We start from the raw sequence: 9,331 nt of genomic DNA, 5'->3' as shown, positions 1-9,331 counted from the left end.
TACAGACAACTAGTAAAATAAAAGAGGCTTGGAAAGCCTAGCTATACTACGTGGTCCTTCACAAGCTCAGGGTCACCACCTGGGCCTTTAGCCTACTCGTTGATGTCAATGTCTACATAGAACCCATCAGAAGGGGTTGCAGCGTCTTCTGTAAAAATGTAAATTATAGCAACATGAGTACAAAGGTACTCAGCAAGACTTACATCAGATCCTACATACATGCATATTATCAAGAAGGGTTGGTGGAGTTATTGCAGCAAGCCAGCTTTGACTCTTGGCTAGACTATCCTACGATACTTCAACTTGAAATGGTTTTGCGCACACGAGTCCACTACTCACCAATTCAATACACTACCGAGGATCCGCCTCCGTCTTCCTACGGAAGAGCCATCCTCGGCACTCACACTTATCTTGAGGCTTTTAGTAGTTTCCATTTACTTGTCTATGAACTGTATAGGCAACCAAGTAGTCCTTTACCGCGGACGCGGCTATTCGAATAGATCATGTTAACCCTGCAGGGGTGTACTTCTTCATACACGCTCTCACCACTTACCGCCGTTTACACGACATGTACTCGGCAACCTTCAAGCGGAAGCCCAACGTGGGTGTCGGCCACGACCTACCTAATCACCTAAGCCTCCAGTCCAGGTTTATCGCCTATCCAGGTTCCATCCGCAGGGAGTCCGGCCGAGGTTTCCCATACGGCCCCGAACGATGTGAACAGGGTTCCTGAGATACCTAACGGGTATTCGGTACACCGTGCCACGTACCTACCGCATCACAGCCCACCCCTACGGTCAGCGCTGTCCACGGCCTCCAGTAGGCTACAAACACCAGAAACTACTTGCAACTCCTGGACGGAGAACTAGGGTGAATAAGAAGCCGAGAGGGTCCATTGGTTTCGGGCGCAATGCATGGTAGTAGCTGATTCTTAAATCACACATACAGATCGCAGTGCTTAAGGTCGGCTTCAATGAAACAACCCACCATGTACTCCTACATGGCCTCTCATCGATACCTTTACCAAATCGTGTTTACCACACCACTCTCATTACCGACATAATCATTTCACTCTAGCCCATCACCCAGATGAACCAGACCTGACACGACCCTAAGCATAGCAGGCATAGCAAGGTAGGAACAACACATACATATGGCTCAATCAACTCCTACACATGCTAGTGGGTTTCATCTAGTTACTGTGGCAATGACAGGTCATGCAGAGGAAATGGGTTCAACTACCGTAGCACACAGCAGTTTGAAACGCGTTGTCTTAATGCAGTAAAAGAGAGCAGGAGCAAGAACATGGGATTGTATCGATATGATCAAATGGTTGGTTGCTTGCCTGATGGTTCGATGCACTGATACGGTTCTTCGTTAGGGTAATCACGGTACTCCTCGGAGGCAGAACCTGTCGTAAAGGACACCGATACACAACCATCACCAAACAATGTGCAACAATATGATGCATGCATGAAACATGGCAATATGAGTGTGTTGGGCTAATGCAGCTAAAACCAGAAGGGTTTGAACCAATTTGAATCAAAGATTCAAATTTCAAACTCAAACATGGCCTTTTAAAGTGCTTTTCCTTGTTCTGCTTTAAACATCAATTTAACTTGTTTGATCATGCATGAAAATAGTACAGATGGATAGATTGGATTTTTCTGATCATTTTTCATATATAATTTGTCTAATTTGGAGTTACAGAATAAAAGTTATGAATTTTTGAAGTTTAAATATATTCTGGAATTTCCTGATTTAAATTAAATCCAGAAATATATATATTGCGCCAGCATGACGTCAGTGGTCAACTGTGGCTGGCTGGGGTCAAACCTGACGTGTGGGGTCCACACGTCAGTGACAGGGGGGTTTAACAGGGTTAATTTAATCCTAATTAGGAATTAGTGGCGCTAGGGCCCACTGGTCAGTGTCAGGGGGTTAACTAACAGTGATTAGCACTAATCTGACCACCTGGCCGACGGGGCCCACACGTCAGTGACTCTGGGGGGGTCAAACCCCAGGTCAAACAGGTCAAACCCACCGGCGACATGACGCCGGCGAGGCCCGAGACGGCGGCGCGATACGGAAACACGCTACAGGGCACGGGCGAGGCCGTGCTTGGGCTCGTTGGAGAGCCCTTGCTCCCGCGCATCGAACGGTGGTGGTGGCCGTGCCTGTGGTGGCCGGTACCGACGACGGCGAGCTCGTGAGCGGCGGCCGAAGTTCGGGTGCGAGGGAGCTGAGGCGCTGGAGGGGCTCTACGGGTCCTTACGGACTTGTTGGACTCGACGGGGTGACCAAATGGTCACCGGAGCTGCGTCAACGGCGAGCTCGGCGACGGCGGAGGTTCGGCCGTGGTGGGAAACGGGGTTACGGTGCGGGAACGAGGGGGAAAAGAGGGGGAAACGGTGGCGGAGCTCACCGCGGTTGCAGTGGGCGTCGAAGCGGGCTCGGGGACGCGCTGGAGACGACGAGTCGACGGCGATGGTGGTCGGAGCCCGAGGAGGAAGACGATGGCGTGGAGGCGATGCAGAGCTTCCCGAGGGGCTTGGCTTGGTGGGGAGGAAGAGGGGGTCACGGCGGAGCTCCTGAGCTCAGCGGAGGGGCGAGGGGTGGCCAGTGACGGCTGCTATGGCGAACGGCGGCGATGGTGGTGTTCGGCCATGAGAGAGAGAGCGAGGGAGAGGAGGGGAAGAACCGGGGAGAGTGAGAGAGAACGGGGGAGGGCGTGGCGTCGTTCCAGGCCATCCAGACGAGGAGGGGAGGAGCAGGCAGGCAGGCGAGCAGGTGGCGTGGCGCGGTGGCGCGCGCGCGCGCCGGCCACACTCCCCTCCCTTTGTCGAGGACGAAGACGACAGAGGAGGGAGGCGGGCTGGGCCGCCAGCTGGCTGGGCCGGCCAGCTGGCTGGGCTGCACAGGGAGGAGCCCAGGTAAGGTTCTCCCTTTTATTTATTTCTGTTTTCTAATTTCTGACATTTGTTTTGATTTAAATAAAATATTAAATCATTTTATAACCTTATGCCAATTTTTGCAGGAGCTAGATATATTATTCCAGAGCTCCCCAACAGGTGGCATAATTTTTGGACATATATTAATATATATAACTAATATATTTCCAATGCAAATATTTATGCATTAATTCCAAATGCCCAAAATAATACCTATGAGCTCTTAAAAATATTGGTTTGATTTTTATCTCTGTCCAATATTTTCAGAGAGCAACTTGAGCATTTTCTTGGACCCTTTTGGAGAAATTTTTATTTGGGTCATTTTCAGAAATGATTCTGAGGGTTTCACAAATCCCCAATTCAAATTAAATGGAATTTTAAACATGATGCACACACTCTGATGCATGACTAGCTAGGGTGTGACACTGTAATATCCCACTGAGGTAAGATAAGGATATTTCACAACTGTTGGCCTGTATTGTGCCACTTCCATATGAAAATTAATGTCGTTGTTTAGTGCTATACTTGTGCTCCCTAATTGACATGCCAAATCTTACATTGAAGGTGAAGCTTATCTGTTATTGAACCAAGTGATGAAGGGGAAGAACAAGCAGAAGAAAAACAAAATCAACTCCCGGTGCTGTAATGAAGCACTGGAACTGTGATGACACAAGTAATGATATAGTTTTGCATCTTAATTTATTGCTATGGCTGGAATGAGCAATTGTTTTGCCACTGATTTGATGCCACTCTTAGTGTAATATGTAATTATCTCTACTTGTGCAAACTGGGATCTTCTTTGAAAATACCATATATTTTAGTGGAACTGCACAAGAATATGTTGGAAACATTAAACTAATCGAGGAGTATATAGTAAGCATGGAAACCACAGTAGATAACAACAGATGGTTTCGGAGAAGTGCTTGATCTGTATGCTCTACACAATAAGCCTCGTGACAAAGGTTGGTACTTGCCCACAGATTTCATCCATATGATTGAGCTTTGTCATCTCTATTGGTATTGCGATACTGTTTAGATACTGTCATGAGAAAGTGGTATGGTCCTTGAGAAGTGCTTCATCTGTGTTGTTTCAAATATTTCCTTTTCTTTTTTTCGAGCAAACAGGGATGCTAGCATTTAGTTGTTCTCTTGTCTTTGCAGAATAGGATCATCCTCCTCTGAAGAAGAATATGGAGTATGTGAAGTGCGTAGTTTCGATTATGCGAGGATAAAGAAGCCAAGCCTCTCTTCTTAAGAAGGGAGCAGTTGAAGGATGGTTACATTATTGCCCATAAGAACAAACTAACTTCATCTCAGAAGGACTCACGGTTCTCCATCTTTGTTGCTGTGATGGCTAGTACAATGTTGTTTTACGATTCCTTCTGGTGAGTTCCATTTTTTTATATGTGTGCTCTGCATGGATCATGTAGGTTGACTGTTTAAACTCTCAATTCATAATACAGTTTGCTTTATACTAATCAATTTTTTTGTATTTATGCAAACATGGGTGCTCAGCTTGATTTCAATGGGTACTGCACAAAATGTTCACGAATACATCGAATATTCTCGAATCATTCATTTCCACCACAAGAAAGGAGGTGCCGATATGTTCAAGGCGTTGCAACATATAAAGGCGAAACCATACAAGCTACGCATGAATTTGGTTGATTTTGGTGGAACTGCACAAAAAGAACAGCTGGTTTATTTAGCACGAGGTGCCATGTCAATGTCCAAACTGATGGCAAACCCCGCGCATTCCACAATCGTAGGCATTTGATATTTTGGAATAGGAAAACCTTGTCAAAGTTTTCTCATTGATGTATGCAAAACAACACACATTTGACATTTTCGATTGGGACAACCTTGTCAAACTTTGCTCATTGATGTTAGCAAGAAGACATGCGTTTGATATTTTTGAATGGGACGCCCTTTGCTGTTAGCAGCATCGATCGATGTTTCTTTATTCTTTAGTTGTGAAGTAAATATTGGCTCTGACATGTGAATCGCTCAGATGCATAATCATCGATTGTTTTTAATGTTCTTAGTGAATTTCCAGGCCTGTGTGTTGATTACAATGTACAAGAATGCTAAATTTTGTACTCCCTCTGTTCCTTTTTACTTCACATATTAGATTTCTTTCAAGTCAGTTGATTTTACGTTGTGAATGTTGATACTTTTTCTATAAGATTGATCAAAGTAGAGATACTTTGACTTCAGACAAAACTTATATGCAGACTAAAAAGGACTGGAGGGAGTACATGTGAAACTGCTGCAAACGAGGTGATCACCCTGGGAATAATGCTAGTACGTATTGTTTTGCATGTTCATCCAATGCCAGTGATACAAGAATTCAAACAAATTGAACCAAATTCATTCATACACTGCCGGATTTCATTACATTCTTCAACTAAAAAGGGTTGTGCTGGAGGTATAATTAATTAACCGTAGCACCCGTGTCTGGCTGAGCTGAACAGAAGCTTCTTCTCCAGCAGACTGAGCTTCAGTGACATAACAGTAGGTGCAGTTGCGTCACTTACATGTGGGCCAGCTGCCTCTTGGGCCCACATGCCAGTGACCCAACTGCACCTGCAGTTAAGTAACTGAAGCAGCGTCCTTCTCCAACATAGCTCACCAACTCCATGTCGCCGCCAAGAAGCTAATCGGCCATGAATGGTAAACCCGCCTACCTTGGCTTCAACCGGAGGGTAGTAGCGGTGGCCTTACTTGGACCCGAGCGGCGGCGACCTACCGTGTTCTACTCTTCCTCGTTTTATGTGTGGCGCGGCCTCGTTGGCAGCGGGGTGGGGCCTCGGCGGAGCAGGTGAAATCCTCCCCCTCGTTGCCAGCAGTGTGGGGCCTCGGTTGAGCCGGCGATGTCCTCTGCCTCCTTGTTGGTGGGGCGGGGCCTCGGCGGAGTATGGCCTCCACCTCGGTGCCGGCGGGGCGGGGCCTCGGTGGAGACGACGGTGTCCTCTGCCTCGTTGTTGGTACCGCGGGGCCTCGGCGGAGTAGGCATCCGCCTCGGTGTCGGCAGGGCGGGGCCTCGGCGGAGCCGGCGATGTTCTCTGCCTCGTTGTTGGCGCCACGAGGCCTCGGCAGAGCAGGGCCTCATCGACACCAGCGGAGCGGGGACTCGTCGGAGCCGGCATTGTCCTCTGCCTCGTCCTCGGTCTCTCCACACAGCGCCTCGCCCGCTTCATCACCCTCTTGTAGGCGGCCGCAGCCTTCGCCACCCGCATGCGGTACCGCCAGCGCTAGAGGCGGCCCTCGCGGGCAGAGCGGTACAAGTTGAGCAGCGCCTCCTGCTCCGCCCACTCCGCGGCGATCTGCTCCTCCACCTGCAGGTGCTCCCAGAGGAGATGCTGGTTGTAGGCGACGTCGGCTTGCGCCTGCCGGAACAGCTCCTCACGCTTCTGCCTCACCGTGTCCATGTATTGGGCACGGGCCTCGCCGATGGTCATGGTGCAATGCACCGGTGAGGATGGCACGGAGGAGGGAGTTGGCGCCGGATCGTCGACTACCATGTTCTCCATTGGGATGTCGTCGTCCTTCGGCTGCCTGCCGGCCAGACAGACGGCAACAATGGCTTCCATCTCCTTGTGGTCCGTCGTCCACCCGTCCCGAAGAGCGCTGGAGCGTGAGGAAGCCATGGTGGGCAGTACTGGTGTGGACAGGAGAAAGGGAACGGAGGCGGATGACTGCGGCTATGACCGGCGCAGCAGTTTATATAGCAATGGTGGGCGGCGGAGGGACGGACATGTGGCGTCAGAGTAGCCGCCTCGGCAACCGCATATCATTAATTTGGGCGGTAGACGGACGGACGGACGGACGGACGGCAGTTGTGTCTTCTGAAGGCGGAGCAATCGCCTGCACCGGGAAGCGGGGCGGGCGGCGCTGACCGTTTCAGGCGGAAAGCGCGCGCAGACGAGGGAGGTGGTCTGGGTGGGCCAGGGCAGCCAGACTCGTGCTTGGCAGCGGGTCGGTCTAGCAGTCGGACATGCTGGCTCACCAGCGAGCTCGCCGAGCTGAGCGACGACAATCAGACGATGGACGTAGCTTCCGACCAGGAGCCGATGCCACTGTCCAAGCCGGTTCATGCCGTGTTCACCATAGAGTAGGTGCGGCCCACTTCAACGCCCTAATGGCGGAAGAGCTACCAGCGCAGGAGGACCTGTGCTGCAACCTCCGCCTCCTCAACGAGCACCGCTGTACAAGCGAACGACAATGCCATCGCGGACATGTGGCCCTATGATCCTGGCTTCTCGAATGAGCAGCGGGCGTTGTATCAGACCATCCGTAGGGCCCGCGAGGCCCTCTCCGTTGTCCTTCGAGTTGTTGCGCTCACCGTTGCACCGCCGTCTTGCGTTGTCAACATGGTGAATGGCATGAGGAATGAGGAGATGACTTTACTTGGAGAGGATGACAGTGGGGACCCACCAAGGCCATAGCCGCACGTACGCAAGTGCCTCCTTATTATATACAACTATGATATTTTTTTCTTCCTCCTGGTTTCCTGACATCAAGGTCCCACACCATTGTCAACCTATGTAGTCAATAAATGAGAGAATTGCACAAGGAGCGGCCGACAGCTGGGACCAAGCAGCTCGAGCAGTATTTGCCTTTTTGAGGTGTGAGCACTGCAGAGTTTTTCTTGAGTGATGTTTTCGTTGTTCTTCAGAGGAGAGCAGGGTATTAACTGGGTGGGCTGTGGCTCGTCTAGCCCAGGCCAGATATCCAGCCTAGATATTAATTTTTTTCAAGCTGAAAATGGCTAGCCTAGCTATACTTTTTTTTGAGGAATACCCAGGCAACGTCAACATTTTATTCTTCGCCCCGCTGGGCTGCAAATCTTTCCTAGGAGGGATGCATTAGGCTTAACAAGAAAATGGGCTTTAAGAAATAATAAATGGGATGTAATTATAAAAGCTTGGTAGTAGCTATAAAAAAAGCACGAAACACGTAATTATTTTATAAAATATTATTTCTGGATTTTGAAAATTTTAATTTCATTCATAATTGCGCGCGCAATGTTTCGTTGGATTTTTACGTAATACAAATTTATATTGAAATTGTATTTAATATGACTAGAAATTTCGGGATAAAAATATTTCGGATCCCATCAAAATGTGGAAAATTTTATTGAATTCTGTTTTGAACGATTTGTTGAAATTATTAATCGATGTCCTAGCTAGAAAATGGGTTGTACATTTAACAAACTATAAATGGGCTATAATAAATATCATTAGAATTCAAAAATGGGTTGTACATTCTTACAAATCTCAAATGGGCTATAAGTTCTCTGCCACACACTTGTGGGCCTACTAAGTTGACGCGTCCCCTAAAAACTAGTTGATGTGTATGCCAGTTTTTGTCAACTTATAGTCAACACACGGTTCTAGAAGAAGTGGTCGTTGGATGTCCATCCAACGGATGTCGTGCTTCTTCTTCAATCTCGGATATTCTAGCTTCACCCGCCCAAAAAATGATTCCTCTCCCTGACATTTGGGGCGCACCATTTCGAAAGCTGACTTGTGGGCCTACTAAGTTGACACGTACCAAGGGCATTGTCAACTTAGTCAATATAAAGGATTCTACACTACTAGGAAAAGGGCTATAGATGGGATTGACACTAATGGCGCACCAGAAAGATGGTGCGCCATTAGTATATACTAATGGCGCACCACAATCTGATGCGCCATTAGAGTTTAAACTACTAATGGCGCACCATGCTACGGGTGCGCCATTAGTATCAATTTTTTTTAACTAGTGCGCCTGTCCAAACATACTAATGGCGCATCCGGGCAAAGTGCGCCATTAGTAGTTGTAACTACTAATGGCGCACCAGGCAGCAGGTGCGCCATTAGTATAGAATTTTTTTTTGAACTAGTGCGCCTATCCAAACATACTAATGGCGCATCCTGCCCAAGTGCGCCATTAGTAGTTGTAGTATAGAATTTTTTTTTGAACTAGTGCGCCTATCCAAACATACTAATGGCGCATCCTGCTTAAGTGCGCCATTAGTAGTTGTAACTACTAATGGCGCACCATGCAAGAGGTGCGCCATTAGTAAGTGGGCAGCAACAAGATATTTGGGACAGCCTCTCCTACCCACACACTCACTTTCTCCCCACTTCATTCTCTCCACCTCCTCCTTGTCTCGGGTGCCTCCTCTTTTTCACCTCATTTCCACCATAGATTCATTCAAATTAAGTGGTTAAATTACCTTGTTTTAATAGGTAAGTAAGGGGGGAAGCTATATTTAGGTTGTTCTCCTTACAACAATGTGCACATGCACTTTTTACGGCCTAGCTAGATCTATGTATGTTCGTGGTGTTGCATATGTTTGTGGTGTTGCATATGTGTTTGTGTTTGGAGGTGTA

The sequence above is a fragment of the Triticum dicoccoides genome, chromosome 6A (assembly GCF_002162155.2).
Source record: "Triticum dicoccoides isolate Atlit2015 ecotype Zavitan chromosome 6A, WEW_v2.0, whole genome shotgun sequence".
NCBI classification, from domain to species: domain Eukaryota; kingdom Viridiplantae; phylum Streptophyta; class Magnoliopsida; order Poales; family Poaceae; genus Triticum; species Triticum dicoccoides.
The sequence above is the reverse complement of the archived record's forward strand: the minus strand, read 5'-3'. Positions refer to the sequence as shown.